Source organism: Bufo bufo, chromosome 1 (genome assembly GCF_905171765.1).
Source record: "Bufo bufo chromosome 1, aBufBuf1.1, whole genome shotgun sequence".
Classification (NCBI taxonomy): domain Eukaryota; kingdom Metazoa; phylum Chordata; class Amphibia; order Anura; family Bufonidae; genus Bufo; species Bufo bufo.
Genome location: NC_053389.1, coordinates 476,757,219 through 476,779,825, shown reverse-complemented (window position 1 = coordinate 476,779,825; position 22,607 = coordinate 476,757,219).

Below are 22,607 nucleotides of genomic sequence, written 5' to 3'. Positions count from 1 at the left end.
CACTGACCATAAAAACCTTATGTTTCTCGAGTCTGCTAAGAGGTTGAATCCCCGTCAAGCCAGATGAGCTCTGTTTTTTACTCGTTTTGATTTTTCCATCACGTTCAGGCCGGGAAGTAAAAATGTGAAGGCGGGCGCATTATCTCGGAGCTTCCAGGCTTTTCAACCTACTGAGGTACCACCTGAATCCATCCTACCAGCAAAAATCTTCTTAGCAGCTCTTACCCAGGATATCTCGGCTCGCATTAGGTCTGAACAACATCTGGCACCGGTATCCACCCCAACAGATAAGTTGTTTGTTCCCGTACAATTTCGTCTCCAGCTGTTGGGTGAGTGTCACGATTCTGCCTTTTGTGGACATCCGGGTGTTGAGGGCACTAAGGATCTGGTTTCTAGATCTTATTGGTGGCCCACTCTAACTAAGGATGTCAAGTCCTACGTGTCAGCCTGTGAGGTTTGTGCCAGGTCCAAGACACCTAGGACTTGCCCTGCTGGTAACCTACGACCCCTACCCATTCCCAGTAGACCCTGGTCCCATATCTCGATGGACTTTATAACTGACCTACCGCTGGCGGAGGGTAAGACTGTGGTTTGGGTAGTGGTCGATAGGTTTAGCAAGATGGTTCATTTCATTCCCCTGTCTAAACTTCCGAATGCTAAAACCCTGGCGTCTATTTTTGTGAGAGAGATTGTTCGTTTACATGGCATCCCGGAAAATATTGTTTCTGACAGGGCTGTGCAGTTTGTGTCCAAATTCTGGAGGGCCTTCTGTCAAAGATGTAAAATTTCATTGTCTTTTTCTTCCGCCTACCATCCTGAGAGTAATGGGCAGACTGAACGCCTTAATCAGTCTGTGGAACAATTCTTGAGGTTGTATGTTGCTGATGACCAGCAATTATGGGTCAAATTCCTTCCGTTGGCTGAATTTGCTTTGAATAACCGTGTCAATTCTTCTGCTGGGGTCTCCCCTTTCTTTTGTAACCATGGTTTTCATCCCCGTTTTTATTCTGGGTCGTCCGTCTCCTCCTCTAACCCTGAAGCGGATAAACTCTCCTCCGAACTGTGCACAGTTTGGGCCCGGGTTCAATCGAACCTAGAAAAGGCTCAATGTTCTCAAAAACTCAAGGCCGATAGGAGACGTTCAAGGGGGGTAAACTTTCAGGTTGGGGATAAAGTATGGTTGTCCTCTAAGAATCTATCTCTCAAGGTAACTTCTAAAAAATTTGCTCCTCGTTTTATTGGACCATATAAGATCACGGAAGTGATTAACCCGGTATCTTTTAGGTTGGAGCTGCCTGAGTCATTCCACATTCATAATGTGTTCCATAAATCTCTGCTTAAAAAATATTTTGAACCGGTAGTACCATCAAAAGCCTCGCCTCCGCCGGTTCTTGTTAATGATGCTGTCGAGTATGTGGTGTCTAAAATAGTGGATGTCAGGAAGGTGCGTAATTCCTTGCAGTACCTGATTCACTGGAAGGGGTATGGACCTGAAGAGAGATCTTGGGTACCTGCCAGGGAGGTTCATGCTCCTAGACTTGTTTGTAAATTTCATTTAGAACACCCTGAAAAGCCATCGCCTGAAGTCTTGGGTCTGGTGGCCCCTCGTAAAAGGGGGGGTACTGTCACGGGGTTCCGAAGGTGCACTCGGTACCCCATTGCCCGCAGAACTGTTGCTTAGCTTTTGGAATGAGGTTCTGTGTTTGACCTCATTCCCAGGGCGGCTTTATAGCTGGGTGGCTCCCTGCTCCTAGTCTGCCTTGAGCGCCGAGCTGATCACTCGGTGCTCGACTGGTTGGTCTGTCGTCATGTGACGCTGGCCACGTCACATGACCCTCACTCCCCACTATAAATACAGGCAGCCTGCTGGCTACAGGTTGCCTGTTAATTTCTAGGTTCCTGGCTATTTGTTGGACTGCTGAATACTTACCTGATCCTGTTCCCTGACCATCCTTTTGCCTGCTCCTCCTGTACTGCGCTTCCGTCCTGGTATTGTGACCTCGGCTCCCACCTGACTACTCTCTTAGGACTCCTCTTGTACTTCTCTGCTCTCCTGGTATTTATGACCCCGGCTTCTCCTGACAATTCTCTGCTTGCTCCATTTGTACTTTGCAGCTTTCCTGGTATTGACTCGGTCCGTTCACGTCCTGTTGTTTGTCTGTCTGTCATCCCTGCACTTACTCCAAGTTAGGGATTGCCGTCCAGTTGTCCCCTGTCATTAGGACTCGCGAGGCAAGTAGGCAGGGCCAGGGGTAAGGGTGGAGCGCAGTGGTCACTTCCCTCCCCCCTGTGTGTGTGTGTACGCGACCGTTACACTTACGTCCCCAAAAAATAAAATGGCATTTACAAAATGATCCAAACATGAAGTACACATATGGGGAATGTAAAGTAATAACTATTTTTGGAGGTATTACTATCTATTATAAAAGTAGAGAAATTGAAATTATTATTTTTTTTACTCAATTTTACCACTGTCATGAAGTACAATACGTGATGAGAAAACAATCTCAAAATGGCCTGGATAAGTAAAAGTGTTTTAAAGTTATAACCACATAAAGTGACACATGTCAAATTTGCAAAAAATGGCCTGGTCCTTAAGGTGAAAATGAGCCCGATCCTCAAGGGGTTAAAGGGGTTCTCTGGTAATTAAGAAAATTAAAATACTTAAATAATACTTTATTATAAATATATTCTCAACTACTTTGAATTAGTTATAATGGCTCATTTTGTCTGGGGAGCAATCATTAGGAGAAATAAAATGGCTGCCATCCTATTAGTACACACAGAACCTGTCCTAATCACACAGCAGGACAAGTTACTTCAGAGCAATGAGCTAAAGAACTGTGTCATCCTCCTCTCTGCTCTGCTTGTCAGGGATTATGATCCTGAATACAGCTGCTAAGAACTTCATCTGAATCTCTGTAGTAATGGAGTTCATGAGGAGACTAAGTACAGTAAGGGCGGACAGGACAGACTGTGGTAATGGGGACTGTGGTAATGGGGGCTGTGGTAATGGAGACTGCATACAAGTGCTGCTGCTCATTATCTACACCCTCACTATCCTCTCTGTGGGAATGGAGTTCATGAGAAGACATGAGAAGTACAGAGAGGATCCTCTCTGTGGGAATGGAGTTCATGAGAAGTACAGAGAGGATGAACAGGACAGACTGTGGTAATGTGAGGCTGTGGTAATGGAGATTGCATACAAGTGCTGCTGCTCATCAGCCACATCCCCACCTCCTCTCTGTACTTCATGTCTCCTCGTGAGCTCCATGCCTACAGAGATTCATTGTATCAGCTGTATTCAGGATCATAATCCCTGACAAGCAGAGCAGAGAGGAGGAAGAGGCAGCTCTTTAGCTATCACGGTCGGCGTGACTATCACATACGTGACACAGAGGGAGGGAACAAGGAAGGCCCTGCCCAAGTGAGAGGGAAGGTGGTGACCCCTGACTCACCTAGCGGCTGGCACCTGGCTGCCCTGACGTCCCTAGACGGGTTCCTCACCCGTACGCCGATCACGTGCCTAAAGCCCTGGCTTTCCCTAAGCTGAGCCCTAGATAGTGAACAGGGCGGTGGGAACACTAGTCCGCACCACTAGCTCTCAAGGAAAACACCAAGGGAAGGACAGACAATACAAACTCAACATATAATCCCAGATGGGCGACAACAGGAGACAACAAGAAGCCCAACAGGGATCCGGAGGGTAGCACTCTGGAACGACAACCAGGATTCACAACTCCAGTGGGTCAGTATACATGTCCAGGCAGGAAGCTCTATAACTGGCAACTAGAGAAGAGTGAGGGGAGAATATAAGGAGGTTGGGAGTGGCAGACAAGAAACAGCTGAGGAGGAGAAGCTACGGATCCCTGATTGAGACAAAAAGGATAGCAAGGCAAACACAGAAAACAATCACTAAGAAACAACGTGATCTTTAGATATAGAGCGCGCAGCCACCCGCTGCGACCTCCTGACCCCGGGTATAACGGAGTCAGACGTGGCTCTTGATACCCTCGTGACAGTACCCCCCCTTTCACGAGGGGCCTCCGGACACTCAGGACCAGGTCTCTCCGGATAAGAGGCATGGAAAGCCTGAATTAACCTGTTGGCGTTTACCTCTGACGCTGGAACCCACATTCTTTCCTCGGGACCGTAACCCCTCCAATGCACCAGATACTGAAGAGAGCGGCGGACCCGACGAGAATCAACAATTCTGGCTATTTGAAACTCCAGATTACCATCCACAATAACAGGAGGAGGTGGCAGCGGTGATGGTTCTAGAGGTGGAACATACTTCTTGAGTAACGATTTATGGAAGACGTTATGGATCTTAAAAGTCTGAGGTAGCTCCAGGCGAAAAGCCACAGGGTTAATGACGGCTACTATTTTATAAGGACCAATGAACCTAGGGCCCAGTTTCCAAGAGGGAACCTTCAACTTAATATTCCTAGTAGACAACCACACATAGTCATTCACCCCTAGGTCCGGACCTGGCGACCGTTTCTTATCGGCCATGCATTTATATTTACCACTCATCTTTTTCAAGTTAACTTGCACCTTCTGCCATACCGAAGAAAGAGATGAAGAAAACCTTTCCTCTTCGGGAACCCCAGAAGACCCCCCCTCTTTGAAAGTACAAAATTGGGGATGAAAACCGTATGCACCAAGGAATGGTGACTTGCCAGTGGACTCCTGATAATGATTATTTATGGCAAACTCAGCTAACGGTAAATATGATGACCACAACTCTTGGTTTTCAGACACAAAACACCTTAAATATGTTTCTAGGTTTTGGTTGGTACGCTCAGTCTGTCCATTCGACTGAGGATTGAAAGCTGAGGAAAAGGACAAGTGTACCCCCAAACGGGAACAAAAAGCTTTCCAAAACTTAGAAATAAACTGGGTTCCCCGATCCGAAACCACATCGGAAGGGACCCCGTGAAGCTTCACGATTTCACTGATAAACACCTGAGCAAGAGTTTTAGCATTAGGAAGTGCGGGTAGCGCAAAAAAGTGTACCATTTTGCTAAACCTGTCTACTACTACCAAAATAACTGTTTTACCCGCAGACAACGGTAGGTCAGTGATGAAATCCATTGACAGATGTGTCCATGGCCTATTGGGGATAAAAAGAGGCAATAAAGACCCTGCTGGACGTGTATGAGAGACTTTCGCGCGTGCACAAGTAGACACGAAATCCATTACATCCTGACGCAACCTTGGCCACCAAAAACGACGAGATAATAGCTCCAAGGTTGCTTTACTACCCGGGTGCCCAGCAAGTGCCGAATTATGATGTTCTTTTAATAATTCAAGACGCAGGTTTAACGGTACAAACAATTTCTCTGAGGGGCAAGAGGCCGGGGCGTCCCCCTGGGCCTCTAACACCTTTCCCTCTAGAACAGAGTGTACAGCAGAGACAACCACTCCTCTTTGTAAAATAGGTACCGGATCACTAGCATTACCCCCTCCAGGGAAACTACGAGATAACGCGTCTGCCTTGGTATTTTTTGCCCCAGGACGATAGGTGATTACAAAGTTAAATCTGGTAAAGAATAGCGACCACCTAGCTTGTCTAGGGGTGAGACGCTTAGCCGATTCTAGGTACAGAAGGTTTTTGTGATCCGTAATCATCGTGACGGGGTGGATTGCTCCCTCTAAGAAGTGACGCCACTCTTCAAGCGCCAGCTTAATCGTCAACAGTTCCCTATTTCCAACATCATAGTTCTTCTCTGCAGAAGATAATTTTTTGGAAAAGAAAGCGCAAGGGCGCCATTTGCCAGGAGACGGACCCTGAGACAATACAGCCCCCACTCCCACCTCTGATGCATCTACCTCAACAATAAAAGGCTTGGAGACATCAGGTTGAATTAGAAGAGGTGCCGAGGTAAACCTCTCTTTTAGAGAGGAAAATGCATTTTTAGCGGTGTCAGACCATTTAGAAAAATCAGTCCCCTTCCTAGTCATGTCGGTAAGGGGTTTAACGATCACTGAATAATTTTTAATGAACTTTCTATAGAAATTTGCGAAACCCAAAAACCGTTGTAGGGCTTTAAGTTTCTCAGGAAGATCCCAATCTAAAATTGCCTGGACCTTCCCAGGATCCATACGGAAACCTGAAGCAGATAATAGATATCCCAGGAACTGTATTTCCTGAACGGCGAAGACACATTTTTCAATTTTCGCATATAATTTATTCGTCCGTAGGACCTGCAGTACTTGCCTGACATGCACCTCATGTGTTTTCAGATCAGCCGAATAAATTAAGATATCATCTAGGTATATGACTACAAACCTGCCGATGAGATGACTAAAAATATCATTAACGAAATGTTGGAAGACAGCGGGGGCATTGGTCAGACCGAAAGGCATAACTAGATTTTCATAATGCCCCTCAGGGGTGTTAAAAGCTGTCTTCCACTCATCCCCTTCCCTGATACGAATCAGATTGTAGGCCCCCCTAAGATCAAGTTTGGAGAACCACCTAGCACCCGCAATCTGATTAAAAAGGTCAGGAATGAGAGGAAGAGGGTATGGGTCTCGGATGGTTATCTGGTTTAGCTCACGGAAATCTAGGCAAGGACGCAGGCCCCCATCTTTCTTTTTAACAAAGAAAAACCCTGCAGCCACGGGTGAAGAAGAGGGTCTGATGTGTCCCTTAGCCAGACTCTCGGAGATATAATCTTTCATGGCTTGTCTCTCGGGACCCGAAAGATTATACAACCTGGACTTGGGTAATTTTGCACCGGGAATCAGGTTAACCGGGCAATCATAAGGACGATGAGGTGGTAGCTTCTGACAACCCTTTTCAGAAAAAACGTCCTCAAAGTCCGAAATAAATGTAGGAAGGGAAGCTATGGAGGCGATTAAGCAATTGTTATTTAAGCAATTCTCTCTGCAATGCTCACTCCACTCCAATATCTCCCTGGCCTGCCAATCCACCACTGGATTGTGCGCTACCAACCAGGGAAGACCCAATACCACAGGAGAGGTAAGGCCCTCCAGAACGTAACATGAAAGACACTCATTATGGTGGTCCCCTACCCGAAGGTGTAAATTATGAACAACGTGGGTGAGGTTTCTCTGAGACAGAGGAGCCGAATCTATAGCGAATACGGGAATAGGTCTCTGCAGCGTACAGAGAGACAAACCCATAGTGTGGGCAAAATGGGCATCTATCAAATTTACCCCTGCTCCACTGTCTAGAAAAAAAGAAATAGACTGCGTCTTAACACCAAAAACAATAACCGCTGGTAACACAAATTGAGATGTTCGTATGGAGGAAACGTATACCCCCCGGCTGACATCCTCCGCACAGCCTGGGGTTAGTAGTTTTTCGACGGTCTTTTGTTTTTGAGAAAGGAGGGACAGACATTAATGAAATGACCCTTCCCCCCACAGAAAAAACAAGCCCCCCCCTACGGCGAACCTCAGGAGGACGGACCTGACGAGAAGTTCCGCCTAGCTGCATAGGCTCATCTAAGTCAGTACAGACTAATTGTTGCTTGGGAGAGGTAACCAATTGCTCAGGAATTTTCGATCTCTCCCTAAGACGCCTATCTATTCTGATAGAGAGGGACATAACAGCATCAAGGGAAAGGGGGGTCTCATACAGCGCCAGTGCATCCTTAACCCTTTCAGATAACCCAGAGCAGAACTGACTCCTGAGAGCCGGGTCGTTCCACTGAGTATCCGTAGCCCACCTACGGAACTCTGAGCAATATTCCTCTGCTGACCGATCTCCCTGTAGGAGTCTCCGTAACTTCGACTCAGCCAGGGCGACTCGGTCAGGGTCATCATATATGAGACCCAAAGCCCCAAAAAATCCCTCCACTGACCGGAGAGCCTGGGAACCAGGGGGTAACGAGAACGCCCAGGATTGTGGGTCCCCCTGAAGCAGGGAAATGACAATCCCAACCCGCTGTTCTTCATTACCTGAGGAGTAAGGGCGCAACTTAAAGTATAATTTGCAGGCCTCACGGAACGTCGCAGATTTGTCCCTTCCCCCAGAAAATCTGTCAGGAAGAACAACCTTGGGTTCTGTAACAACCTGGTTACCCATAGCAACCACTGGGGGTGCGGTCTATTGCATTTGCTGCTGTTGTTGGAGGACAGACGCCTTCAATCCTGCCACCTCCAAAGTCAGGCCTTGAAGCTGTTTTGCCAAGGCAGCAACAGGATCCATATTGGATTCTAAGTAGAGAAAAAAAAACAACAAAAAGAAAATTTTTTATTTTTTTTCTCAAAAAGTAATGGCCAGTTATAATATCACGGTCGGCGTGACTATCACATACGTGACACAGAGGGAGGGAACAAGGAAGGCCCTGCCCAAGTGAGAGGGAAGGTGGTGACCCCTGACTCACCTAGCGGCTGGCACCTGGCTGCCCTGACGTCCCTAGACGGGTTCCTCACCCGTACGCCGATCACGTGCCTAAAGCCCTGGCTTTCCCTAAGCTGAGCCCTAGATAGTGAACAGGGCGGTGGGAACACTAGTCCGCACCACCAGCTCTAAAGGAAAACACCAAGGGAAGGACAGACAATACAAACTCAACATATAATCCCAGATGGGCGACAACAGGAGACAACAAGAAGCCCAACAGGGATCCGGAGGGTAGCACTCTGGAACGACAACCAGGATTCACAACTCCAGTGGGTCAGTATAGATGTCCAGGCAGGAAGCTCTATAACTGGCAACTAGAGAAGAGTGAGGGGAGAATATAAGGAGGTTGGGAGTGGCAGACAAGAAACAGCTGAGGAGGAGAAGCTACGGATCCCTGATTGAGACAAAAAGGATAGCAAGGCAAACACAGAAAACAATCACTAAGAAACAACGTGATCTTTAGATATAGAGCGCGCAGCCACCCGCTGCGACCTCCTGACCCCGGGTATAACGGAGTCAGACGTGGCTCTTGATACCCTCGTGACATTAGCTCTGTGTTGCGAAGCAACTTTTCCTGCTGTGTGATTAGGACAGGTTTTGTGTGTAGGAGGGTTGCCATTTTATTTCTCCGAATGATCGCTCCTCAGATGGCGGATTTAGATCAGGGTTCACAGATGGCCACTTCAGAGTAGTCCAATGCTTTGCTCTTAGCCATTCTTGTTGTTTGGGTCATTATCCTGTTGGAGAACCCATTACCTGCGAGTGAGACTAAGCTTACTAACACTGGGCAGCACATTTTGCTCAAGAATGCCTTAATAGTCTTAAGATTTAATTTTGACCTGCACATATTTAACACACCCTGTGCAGCAAAGCATCTCCAAAACATAACTGAGCCTCCTCCATGTTTCACAGTAGGTACAATGTTCTTTTCTTTGTATGCTTCATTTTTGCATCTGTCAACATAGAGCTGATGTGAATTTGCCAAAAAGCTCCAGTTTTGTCTCATATGTCCAAAGGATATTCTCCCAGAAGCTTTATGGCTTGTCAACATTTTGTCAAATTCCAGTCTCACTTTTTTATGATTTTCTTAAATCATGGTGGTTTCCTCTTTGGTCACCTTCCTAGTCCAATTTGGTTAAGACAGCGACAGATGGTGTGACCTGACACTGATGTACCTAGGCCTTGGCGTTCACCTCCAATCTCTTTGAAAGTTGTTCTGGTATCTTTGATTACCATTCACATTATGTGTCTTTTCGATTTGTCATCAATTTTCCACTTGCGGCCACGTCCAGGGAGGTTGGCTACAGTCCCGTCGGCCTTAAACTTCTGAATAATATGTGCAACTGCAGTAACAAGAACATCAAGCTGTTTGAAGATGGTCTTAATCTTTAACATGTTTGTCTATAATTTTCTTTCTAATCTCCTGAGACAACTCTCTCCTTAGCTTTCTTTGGTCCATGTTCAGTGTGGTATACCCCATGATACCTAACAGAACAGTGACGTAATTTGCACTCTTTAAATAGGTAGACTGATTAAGTGTTTCAAGACATCTGTGATGCTACAGGAAACACCTTAGTTTAACATGTCCCTTATTTTCAATCCTTTCTAGGGGTACCATAATTTTTGTCCAGGTCAGTTTCATCAGTTAGTTTTTTTTCAAGTTATTCTGTCAAACCACAATTTCTGAATAACTGAGTTTCATTAGCTGATTTTCAGTAAATTTTTATTTACTTTTATCAGTTTCAAGTTATTTCAGTGACTATTGTGTTTTTTTTTCTTTAACGGAAGGGAACCAACAATTTTGTCCCCATGTGTAATTCTTTGGAAAATACAGTTTACTTTCTGTATAGACCCATTGCCTTTCCTTTGGAATTGGTGCTTTCCCTTTGAAACACCCTCTAAACTTTCCTTACAACGGTTTGCGTTCCACCTTGGAATGTAAGCAACACTTCCGGTTCTGCCCACTATGAAGCGCCCTCACTTAATTACAAACTTTTGAGAACATTTCTATAATATTTTTCTTCTATATTGAAAGTAAGTGCTCTATATAGCATAGATCAGTAGTGCCCAACCGGCCCGCAAAGCTGTGTGATCCGGCCCGCAAAGTGACAGGAGGTGGAGCTTGCGCCCAGCTAGAAAAGCAGAAGAAGGTACACTCCGGGGTGGCTGCAGTGGCACAGTACAGAAAGCCTGGAGGCAAATCAGGGAACAAATGTGAGTAGTAAATCATTTCTGTGACTGTAGGGTGTTGTGTGTGTGTGGACTCTGCAGAGTGCATTGTGTGTGTGGACTCAGCGCGTCTCTCAAAGCTGTCGTTCACGTGGGTAGTTGCTTGCAGTGCTGGGCTCCTACTGTGCGGAGGGCTGTACCTTGTGACCGGACTGTACCAGAGGAAGGAAGGGCTGACTCTTAATAGCGGGCACAGGCGGGCAGTGTGGTTTCAGGAGGGCTTCCCCCTGTAAGTGTGGCTGGTTCCTTAGTGAGGACAGTTGGGATATCCTGAAGGGCCAGTGGAGTCCATATGGCAGGGGTCCGGCAGTACATGGCTTTGAGGGGTAAGAAGGGAACCCCTCCTTGTTGTTTGGGAAGGCCAGGACATGAGTGGTGTTCATTGGTCTTGGTTGGAATTAGTGTCCGGTAGCGGTGGTCTGTGCTGTGGCTGGCAGTAGAGAGAGTGCCCCTTCACAGTAATAAAGTTCACATGTGCCCCCTTCACAGTAATAAAGTTCACATGTGCCCCCTTCACAGTAGTAATGCTCACATGTGCCCCCTTTACAGTAGTAATGCTCACATGTGCCCCCTTTACAGTAGTAATGCCCACATGTGCATCCTTCACAGTAGTAATGCTCACATGTGCCCCCTTTACAGTAGTAATGCTCACATGTGCCCCCTTCACAGTAGTAATGCTCACATGTGCCCCCTTCACAGTAGTAATGCTCACATGTGCCCCCTTCACAGTAGTAATGCTCACATGTGCCCCCTTCACAGTAGTAATGCTCACATGTGCCCCCTTCACAGTAGTAATGCTCACATGTGCCCCCTTCATGGTAAAAATGCCCAGATAGGCCCCCTTCTCAGTAGTAATGGTCACATGTGCCCTCTTCACAGTAAAAATGCCCAGATGTGTCCCTTCACAGAAAAAATGCCCAGATATTTGCCCCTCCACAATAGTAATGCTCGCACGTGCCCCTCACAGTAAAAATGCCCAGATATTTTACCCTTAACAGTGGTAATGCTCACATGTGCCCCCTTCACAGTGGTAATGCCCAGATGTGCCCCCTTCACAGTAGTAATGCTCAGATGTGCCCCCTTCACAGGGGTAATGCCCAGATGTGCCCCCTTCACAGTAGTAATGCTCACATATGCCCTCTTCACAGTGGTAAAGCTCACATGTGCCCCCTTCACAGTGGTAAAGCTCACATGTGCCCCCTTCACAGTAAAAATGCCCAGATATTTGCCTCTTCACAATAGTAATGCTCGCACGTGTCTCCTCGCAGTGTTTGCATTTCTTTCTGGCAAGGCTACCTGGTTCCGGCCCGCGAAATTTATACCATGTCAAGTGCGGCCCTCAGACGAGAAATGGTTGGGCACCACTGGCATAGATGACTGGATGACTGCTTAGATAACTGCTGGATATTGATTTGTCAAGTGATCCCGGTGCGAGAGGTGTGGGGACAAGTATATGTGTTGACCTTGTTACTCCTTTCTCGAGTGGAGTGAGTGGCCTTTTGGGATATTTTAATTTTAGCCTCCTACTCTGTCACGGACGTACCGAGACATATGGACGTCCCCACGACAGTGGGTGACAGAAGATCTGTGAGACTGGCAAACACCTGCTTTGATCTGACAGGTTTCCTTGTGGATCAATAGACATCTGTGTTGTTGTCACGGCAGACAGGATCTCAGATACACAGATAAACCAACCAACAAGTTTCTAGGCGAGAAGCTGGGGAAAGGTCACCTCCTAGCGAATCCCTGACATCTCTCCCTACACTGCTAAGCCCACATTCAGACCCTTAAGGTGGGAATAATGTGTCCTCGTGCCTGGGCTGAAAATACCCTAGAATCCCTGAGATGGTGAAAGGGGAATAGGGGCAGCCTGCTCCCTCAGAACCTGGAGGGGACAGACGTAACACAAACAGCCTAGACAGCAAACAACAAAAACAGAAACCAAACTTATCTTATCTGAGCCGGAACAGACAATCCTTCCTTCCTTGCTTCCAAGGCCAAACTGATTTCTATAACCCGCACGGAACACTGGGATTGAGTGTGATTTAAACCAATGACCCCACCCAGTGCACCTGAAGGGAGGCGGATCTAGCACAACTCCAAAACAAAACAAAAAACTAAACACGTGCTGCTAATCTGGCCAACCTCCGCACATAGTCAGAGCAGGGTATGACAGTTGTTTCTGATACTGGCCACACCTCTAACTTCCAGGTGTTGCTATCTTGGTCATTTAACTTTCCTTATTTATAGTTGCTTCTCCCACAATACTGTGAAGTTTATAGCTTCAGTGGTATCTGTGGTCTGCTGGGGTGTAGTTCTCAGCTGAGTTCCTGTTGCTGCCATAGCTACTGGAAGGTTAAGTGTTTCCTTTCCCTTTTGCATTTTGTTTTGGTTTATCTGTGTTGTTTTTCCCCTGCCCTTTGTTGTAGGTCTGAGGGAGACTCCTGGTAGTCCTTCCTTTCTGGAGGAACAGGTATTCTCAGTCCTGTCACTATTGCCAGGGTATTATAGGGTGAGTTAGGACTCTAGGTACTCCTGAGTATGAACTCCCCTACCTTTGAGGTCTGTTCATACTGATAGTCAGTCAGGACTGTGACTAGGGATTTGACTAGGAGGTGTCCTTCTTTCTTCCCTTGCTTCCAGGCCTTGTTCCCTCTCCTTCTTTCTTCGTCCGGTGTGGTGTCTCCCTCCCACACACGGGCGTGTCACTAGTAAATTTAGTACAGCATGAATAATGGTGTATGGTATATGGTGTTGTTTTTCACAGATTGGGATGTATTTTTAGTGAAGTGTGATGTTAATGCTACAATATATGAAGATATTTTAGACAATTTTGCTTTTCTAACTTTGTAGCAACCGTTTAGGGAAGGTCTATTTCTGTTCCACCATGACTGTGCCCCTGTGGTAATGTCTATGAAAATACATGGTTTGATGATTTTGACTTTGGTGTAGAGGAACCTGATTTGTTTGCAGAGCCCAGACCTTATCGATCATCAGTACCCGAGATCACAAATTCTCATTTGGCTGAATGGGCAGAAATTCCTGCAAACACATTCTAAAATCTTGTGGAAAGCTTTCCTCGAAAAGTGGAGACTCTTATAGTTACAAAAAGGGTCCGAAGCTCATATAGGTGTGATAGTCAGGTGCCCATGTACTTTTGAGCATATAGTATTGATTTATATTTATCCTTTTTTTTTTTTTATTGCCCAGCCAACAGAAAATTGACTCATTGGTGATACGCTGATAAAGTTGTAATATAGATGGCACAATTACAGATTACAATGATACATTTTTGCCGTTATAACTATATTTATGGTCATACAAGTCCAAAACAATTATCTACACAACATAAAACACTATTATAAGTAATTCTGTTTGTGATTATTATTAAAGCTAGAATAGTTAAATAGTCATCCCAAGTTTTAATTAAACTTCAATGAACTAAACTCATCTACAAAATGTGCATGTGAAAAGAAATCATTAGAATAGGAATCTTGGAATTTCATGGCCAATAATTTATATTTCAGTTTTCTCAAGTTCACGTTGGCCATAAATGTAGCTGATAGAATGATGGATTGTCCAGTTCAAGTAATTCATCTTTTCTTCTAGCTGTTGGCAATGATATAATGCCAATTTAAAGAGAATATCAGACATAAGAAAAAAAAGAGTAATCCATATAAATTAGCAGGATTTCTTCTCTCTGGTTGTCAGTTTGTATGAAACGTTATTCTTAAGCTGTACATAGAATTGTAGAGTAATCACTATACTTTCAGTCACAGAGGAAGTTGCCAATTAATCTAGAATATTGCTATGTGAACACTGTTCAGAAGAGGGAAGAAACTGCTGTGATTTACTGCTGATATGTTCCAGAGTCATTATGCTTACATTGTTCTACCTTTTCTATGTGAGGTATCACAATGCCTGTAGTTGATCTAATATTATATTGTATGTTGGGTGTTACGTTCATTTGTCATACACAGTCGAGTCACATTATAAAGACCACTTGCTACCGCCAACATTGGCAGCACGTAGCTCATGAAGATGCTACGTTTTATGAGTTTGCTTGGTGGGTATATAAGATGTGTAATAGGCTGTGTGTACACAAATCCCTCGTTGCTCTCATGGATAAAAGGGGCCATTTATCAGAGTTGCAAAAACGGATGATTATTTGCTTTCGGGCCATGGATGGCGGTTTGTGAACTGTTCATGTGCTGCTGTGGTGAAAGTGTATCGTTAGAGGACAAATGGCAATATTGCAAATAAGCAATGTGGAAACTGCGGAGCACCACATGCCACTGATGTGTTTGGTGAACGTTGGCTATGAAGGTGCGTGAGGGTGCAGCTCACCTCCATCCCAGCAACTGCTGATTATAAATATTCATGAGGTGAGGCAGTGTAAAGGGAAGGAGAAGGCATGGTTTACTAATGATTGATATGTACAGCTGAGAACATGGGTGTAGCTATAGGGGGTGCAGAGGTAGCAGTCGCTATCGGGCCCAGGAGCCTGAGGGGGCCCAAAGACCCTTGTGCCACATAAGAAGACACACAACGCACTGAGGGAACGGGGGCCCAAGCTGAACTCTTGCACAAGGGCCCATGAGCCGTTAGCTACGCCCCTGGCTGAGAACCTTTTCAAGCAAATTGCGTGGGGAAGCTAGTAAGTTTGACCAAAGGAAACACACATTTAGAATAAATGTCTGTCACACCATGTATTCCCTTTAACCCCAGCATGGAGTTCTGGAACCCCATACAGCAAGTTGACTGAGCGGACACAGGAGCTGTGCTAACTTGATCAGTGGCAGAGGCCTGGCTGTTACCGATGGCATCTGCGAAAACTCAATGCTGACCATCTCATCTAAGAGGTTTACAGATGGAGGGGGCCCTTTATCTCACCACATCGGCTCCCCACGATGCAATCAAGGGGTGCCTATGGCTGCTACGCAGGCCTAGCCTTCAGGTTGGGTCTCATAGGCAAACTGTCAGTGTAAAACAGACAGTTCCAATGCAGTACAACACAGAATTATATTGTATGTCATTGTAAAAGGGATCAGACTTTGAAAAGTTGAAGTCCCTTAGTGTGACAAAAAAAAGTAAGAAAATGTGCCCTTTTCTCTCATTCAGCCATTTACTATTGAAAAAAATGAAAAACAAAAATGCAAATATTAGGTATTGCTGCATCCGTAACCACCGACTCTAGAAAAATATTTCATGATCTACTCCTTCAGGTGACCACTGTAAAAAAAAAAAAAATGTTAGATGTACCCCAAAATTGTGCCAATGAAAATATCACCTCATCCTGCAAAAAACAAGCTCTTACATAAGACCATCACCAGAAAACGTCAAAAGAAAAACATAATTTTTTTCCAAATATGCTTTATTGTGTAAAACTGAAAAAATATACATATTAGGTATCGCTGCGTTCGTAAGGACTGGCTCTATAAAAATATCACAAACTATCCCGTCAGGTGAACTCTTTAAAAAAAATGCATACTATCAAGTGATCAAAAAGTTATATGTACCCCAAAATGGTGCCAATGGAAAACATTACCTCATCCTGCAAAAAATGAGCTCTTACACAAGACCATCACCATAAAAAAAAAATATATATATATATATATATTGTAAGGGGTTACACTCTCAGGTGGGGCGGCGATGACAGATTCTCTTGCAGACCACAGGGTTAAAGTCCAAATATTGCTTTATTTATCACATTCCGGCAATATAGGCAACCACAGTTATAATTCACTAGGTAAGGTGAAGGTCCAACACCACAAAACATAAACCAAACTAAAATAAACACCTGCCCGTCTGAGCTCTGGCTAATACAGTGAAGTTCCTAACTCACCTATTGTACACCGTTCACCCAGAGAATTCGGCTTCTCTAGCCAGCAGGGCAGCCAGCTTCCCAGACTTTCTCCAGGCCTCACTCTCCCCAGACTGACAGCCTGGACTGTGCTTTATTTCCCCTTGATGATCCCGGCTGGATTCAGCTGGGGATCCCTCAGGCTAGGGGAAAACCTGTCCCGGAATGGCGTGGACTGGGGAGGTCCCTCTACCAAGCCTACCTTCTCCCAGTCCAATAAAATCCAGCCTATAAACTTAACAAAACTGTCTCAGCAACCTACACATTGCTGAGACCATTTTAACCTTCTGGATTTTATTTACCTCACCCAGTTGAGGAAGCTGGGTGGGATATACACCCCTTCCAGAACTTTACCATACACTTTTCTGTTCACCTTACCACATATCCCCCCACCCTCTTCTCCAGACCGGAGGTCTGGATATTTTTAGCCAACAAGCAGTGTATCCTGGACAAAGCATCTGCGTTCCCCTGTAATTTCCCCGGCCTATGTTCAACCTTGAAATTAAAATTTTGCAGGGAGAGAAACCACCTGGTCACTCTTGCGTTTTTCTCCCTGTTTTGTTTCATCGAAGTTAAAGGAGCGTGATCTGTTACCAACAGAAATTTCCTACCCAGCAGGTAATATTTAAGTGACTCCAGAGCCCATTTAATGGCTAGACACTCGTTCCACTATCGCATAATTTTTCTCTGCTGGGGTCAACTTCCTACTTAGGTACATCACTGGGTGCTCCTCCCCATTTATCACCTGTGACAGGACCGCTCCCAAGCCTGTCTCAGATGCATCAGTCTGGACCAGAAACTCTTTTCTGAAATCCGGGGAAATGAGCACAGGCTGTTGACAGAGAGCGGACTTTAGGCTTTGAAAGGCCTTTTCTGCCTCTGGGGTCCACTTCACCATTACTGACTTAGGGCCTTTCGTTAAGTCAGTCAATGGTGCTGCCATCGAGGCAAAATTCGGTACGAAACAGGGTTTATGGTTAGGCCAGCATCACTAATGGAGTCTATAACGGCCTGTACCTTCCAGAGGTGACTTCTCCAATCAGATGGAAAAAATGACCACATCATCAAGGTAAGCGGCAGCATAGTCACGATGTGGCTTCAAGATCAGGTCCATCAACCTCTGAAATGTAGCAGGGGCTCCATGTAACCCGAACGGCATCACTGTGTACTGGAACAGCCCCTCTGGAGGGGAGAATGCCGTCTTTTCTTTTGCATCATCTGATAATGGTATCTGCCAATACCCTTTTGTAAGGTCAAGGGTCGTGATGTACCTTGCTTTCCCAAGCCTCTCAATTAGCTCATCTACTCTGGGCATGGGGTACGCATCGAATTTTATTACCTCATTTAGCTTTCGGAAATCATTACAAAATCTTCAAGTCTCATTAGGCTTCGGGATTAAGACAATAGGGCTTGACCACTCACTGGTAGATTCCTCAATGACCCCTAAGTCAGTCAATGGTGCTGCCATCGAGGCAAAATTCGGTACGAAACAGGGTTTATGGTTAGGCCAGCATCACTAATGGAGTCTATAACGGCCTGTACCTTCCAGAGGTGACTTCTCCAATCAGATGGAAAAAATGACCACATCATCAAGGTAAGCGGCAGCATAGTCACGATGTGGCTTCAAGATCAGGTCCATCAACCTCTGAAATGTAGCAGGGGCTCCATGTAACCTGAACGGCATCACTGTGTACTGGAACAGCCCCTCTGGAGTGGAGAATGCCGTCTTTTCTTTTGCATCATCTGATAATGGTATCTGCCAATACCCTTTTGTAAGGTCAAGGGTCGTGATGTACCTTGCTTTCCCAAGCCTCTCAATTAGCTCATCTACTCTGGGCATGGGGTACGCATCGAATTTTATTACCTCATTTAGCTTTCGGAAATCATTACAAAATCTCCAAGTCTCATTAGGCTTCGGGATTAAGACAATAGGGCTTGACCACTCACTGGTAGATTCCTCAATGACCCCTAAATCAAGCATGCGCCTGACCTTAGAGGATACCGCTTTTTGGCGTGCTTCTGGTATCCTGTAGGGCTTTAGATTCACCTTACTGTGGAACATGAAAAATAATTCCCGGGCAATATTTTTGGATGCCATGTTTCGCAAGTGTACCGCTTCCGGGTATCGTGTGGCATAGTCCAACACAACCAAGATATACTGGTGCCCCCTAGCTGACTTAACAATGGGACCCACCAAGTCCATGGCAATTCTTTCAAAAGGTACCTCAATGATGGGAAGAGGCACCAAGGGACTCCGGAAATGTGAGGTCGGGGCACTTATCTGGCACGTTGGGCAGGACTCGCAGTATATTTCCACTTCCTTGTATACTCCAGGCCAGAAAAATCTTTGTAGTACCCTCTCCTGTGTTTTGCTAACACCCAAATGACCCCTAAGTACGTGGTTATGTGCGAGATCTAGTACCATACGTCTATAGGGTTTTCGCACCAGAAGCTGCTCCACAATTTAATTGTTGCATTTATTAACTCGATGCAGCAGGTTTCCATTCATGGCAAAATGCAGAAATTTCTGGTCAGCTTCTGGTACCTGTGGTACACCATCTATCACGGTAACATTTCCGTGAGCACTCATGAGAGTGGGGTCTCTCAATTGCTCTGTACCAAAGTTACCCCGAGACACCCCTAAGTCCAACACATTTTCCCCAGTTGGGGAAGCTCCATCTTCACCAGCTAACACCTGCAATGGAAAAGTGTCATTATCAGGTACCTCACATAACCCCACATTTTCATCAGACATTTCAGTTACCATGACATCTTCATTTTGCACCTTATCGGCACCATTGTTTTCAATGGTTTCTTCCTTTAAACCATTGGATTCAATGGGCCCCTCATAGCAATGATTATTTAAAGGAGAAGGCACAGATTCTGCAGGAATGTTTCTCTTTTCCCACAACTTCCAAAACAAGGGGAAGTCCCGGCCCAATATCATATCATGCATAAGTCTTTTTACGACCCCGACTTCATAGGATACAGTCCCAGCCGGAGTCTCCAGCTTAACGCAAGCCACCGGGTATGATTTTGCATCCCCATGGATGCATAGCACACTGACTCTTTTGTCCAGCACATAATTCCCAGCCACGAAGCTGGCATGCACTAAGGTGACCAGACTACTGGAGTCCAACAGAGCCCTGACAGAGCTGTCATTTATCACCAGGGAGGGGAGGCCGCACACACTGGCACCGCATACAGGGATTGTCTCCGGCTCCTGGCACACTCCATGGGCTCTGAGGTCAGAGGGCAATAGGCAGCAATGTGTCCACACTCACGCCACCTCCAGCACTGGGTCGCCCCAGGTCTTCTAGGTGAGAAGACCTATCTGGGTCCGGACTGCCCGGGAGACTCAGCCTTATGCCCACGCCCAACCTCTAGAGCCTTATTCCCTCTTGTACCCTTCCACACACCCCCAACAGCCGGAACTCTCTTACCCACAGATGACACAGGTCGGGCACTCCGGGGAGGTGTTGGTGTGGTAGGGACAGCACAGAGGTAGTCCTCAGTCGCCAGGAACCTTTCCACCATGTTCACGAGCTGATCTGCAGTTTTGGGGTCTCCATGTCCGACCCACCGTTGTAGCTCCGCCGGTAGAGCTCTGAAGTAGTGATCCACCACTACTTTCTCCACGATCTGGTCCGGTGTAGAAGACTCAGGTTCCAGACACTTCCTTACAAGATGGAGGAGGTCAAACATCTGAGATCGGGCAGGCTTGTCCATGGTGTAGCTCCACGTGTGGACCCTCCGGGCACGAACCGCCGGTGTAACGCCCAAACGAGCCAGGATCTCAATTTTTTATTTGACATAGTCCCGGACATCCTGCTGCCCGAGGTCATAGTAGGCCTTTTGTGGTTCGCCGGACAAAAAGGGCGCAAGGACCTCTGCCCACTCTGCTATTGGCAGCCTTTCTCTTCCCGCCACCCTCTCAAATACGGTCAGGTAGGCCTCGATATCATCATCAAGTGTCAGTTTTTGCAAGGCCCGCTGCACAGCCCTCCTTACATTCAAAGTCTCTGTGGGGCTGGCGTTACAGCAGTCTCTCTTATTGCAGCAATATGCTCAATCAACCAACGATTAGTTTCCTGCTGCTGTGCCATGGCCTGTTGTTGGACACATAAGGCTTCTTCTTGTCTCTTTTTATCCTCTGCATGCAACCTCTGCTGTTGCTCCATGGCCTGTGAACCAGCTGCTTCATCATTTCCTCCATGGGACTTAATGCACTTTGCATTGTATTTGCAGCTTTTACCCAGGACATTAAATCATCAACTGTCACTCCGTTGCCCTTAGCAACATGCTATTGCCTTTTTTCAGCAGGGACGCTTGCCCGCATCCGACACCAGTTGTAAGGGGTTACACTCTCAGGTAGGGCGGCGATGACAGATTCTCTTGCAGACCACAGGGTTAAAGTCCAAATGTTGCTTTATTTATCACATTCCGGCAATACAGGCAACCCCAGTTATAATTCACTGGGTAAGGTGAAAGTCCAACACCACAAAACATAAACCAAACTAAAATAAACACCTGCCCGTCTGGGCTCTGGCTAATACAGTGAAGTTCCTAACTCACCTATTGTACACCGTTCACACAGAGAATTCGGCTTCTCTAGCCAGCAGGGCAGCCAGCTTCCCAGACTTTCTCCAGGCCTCACTCTCCCCAGACTGACAGCCTGGACTGTGCTTTATTTCCCCTTGATGATCCCAGCTGGCTTCAGCTGGGGATCCCTCAGGCTAGGGGAAAACCTGTCCCGGAATGGGGTGGACTGGGGAGGTCCCTCTACCAATCCTACCTTCTCCCAGTCCAATAAAATCCAGCCCATAAATTTAACAAAACTGTCTCAGCAACCTACACATTGCTGAGACCATTTTAACCTTCTGGATTTTATTTACCTCACCCAGTTGAGGAAGCTGGGTGGGATATACACCCCTTCCAGGACTTTACCATACACTTTTCTGTTCACCTTACCACAATATATATATATATATATATATATATATTTCTCAGAAAATGTGGACTCAAAAACATGATTTTTTTTCAAAAATGTTTTTATTGTGTAAAACTGAAAAAGAAAAACATATTAGGTATCAGTAACATCATATGAACATGTGTAAAAAAAAAATTATATTGAGTAAAGTCATATGAACTGCAAAATGGTACCCATAAAAACTTCACATCATCCCATAAAAAATGCACCCCTACACAAGACCATCACCAGAAAAATAAAAACATATGGCTCTCAGAAAATGGCGACACAAAAACATAATTTCTTTTTCAAAAATGCTTTGATTGTGTAAAACTGAAAAAAAAAGTTTCAAAAAGAGATATTTGGTATCGCTGCATCCCTAATGATCTGTTCTATAAAAATATTACATGATCTACCCCGTCAGATGAACGCCATAAAAACAAAATACTTGCCAGAGCAGCCATTTTTGTAACCTTTTCTCCCAAAAATAATTTTTGTCAAATGATCAAAAGGTGTATCCCAAAATGGTACCAATGAAAACGTCAACTCATCCCACATAAAAGAGCCCTCACACAAGATCACTAGAATTTTTTTTTTAAATGGCTCTCAGAAAAACATGATTTGTTTCCAAAAATACTTTGTATAAAGTAGCAATACTTTAAAACAAACTATATTAAATTGGTATCTCTGTAATTGTACTGACCAGCAGAATAAAGATAACGTCATTTTTCTTTCACAGTCTATGCCACGATAACAAAACCCATAAAGCAATGGCAGAGTTGCTGCCTTTTCTTCCCAACAAGCAAAATAATAAGTGATCAAAAAGTTATATGTGCCCCAACATAGCATCATTGATAATGGCAACTTATCCCGTAAAAAATAATGTTGAATGTTTCAGATGGTGCAAGCTGGACACAAAATATTGGGCGCTGAAATGCCATATCTGTGGAAAACTTGCAATTTCTACTTTGCACAGCATTCATTTCTGCAAAGTACCTGTGGCATCAAAATGCTCACTCCATCCCTTAATGCGTTGAGCATCTGCAGTTGTCAGCACAAGAGGTGTAAATTACCATATAGGGCCTTCAAATGTGTATGGTGCTCTTTCACTCCTGAGCCCTCTCATACGTTCATGCAAAAGAATAGGGACAGTTGTTGAGTGTTTC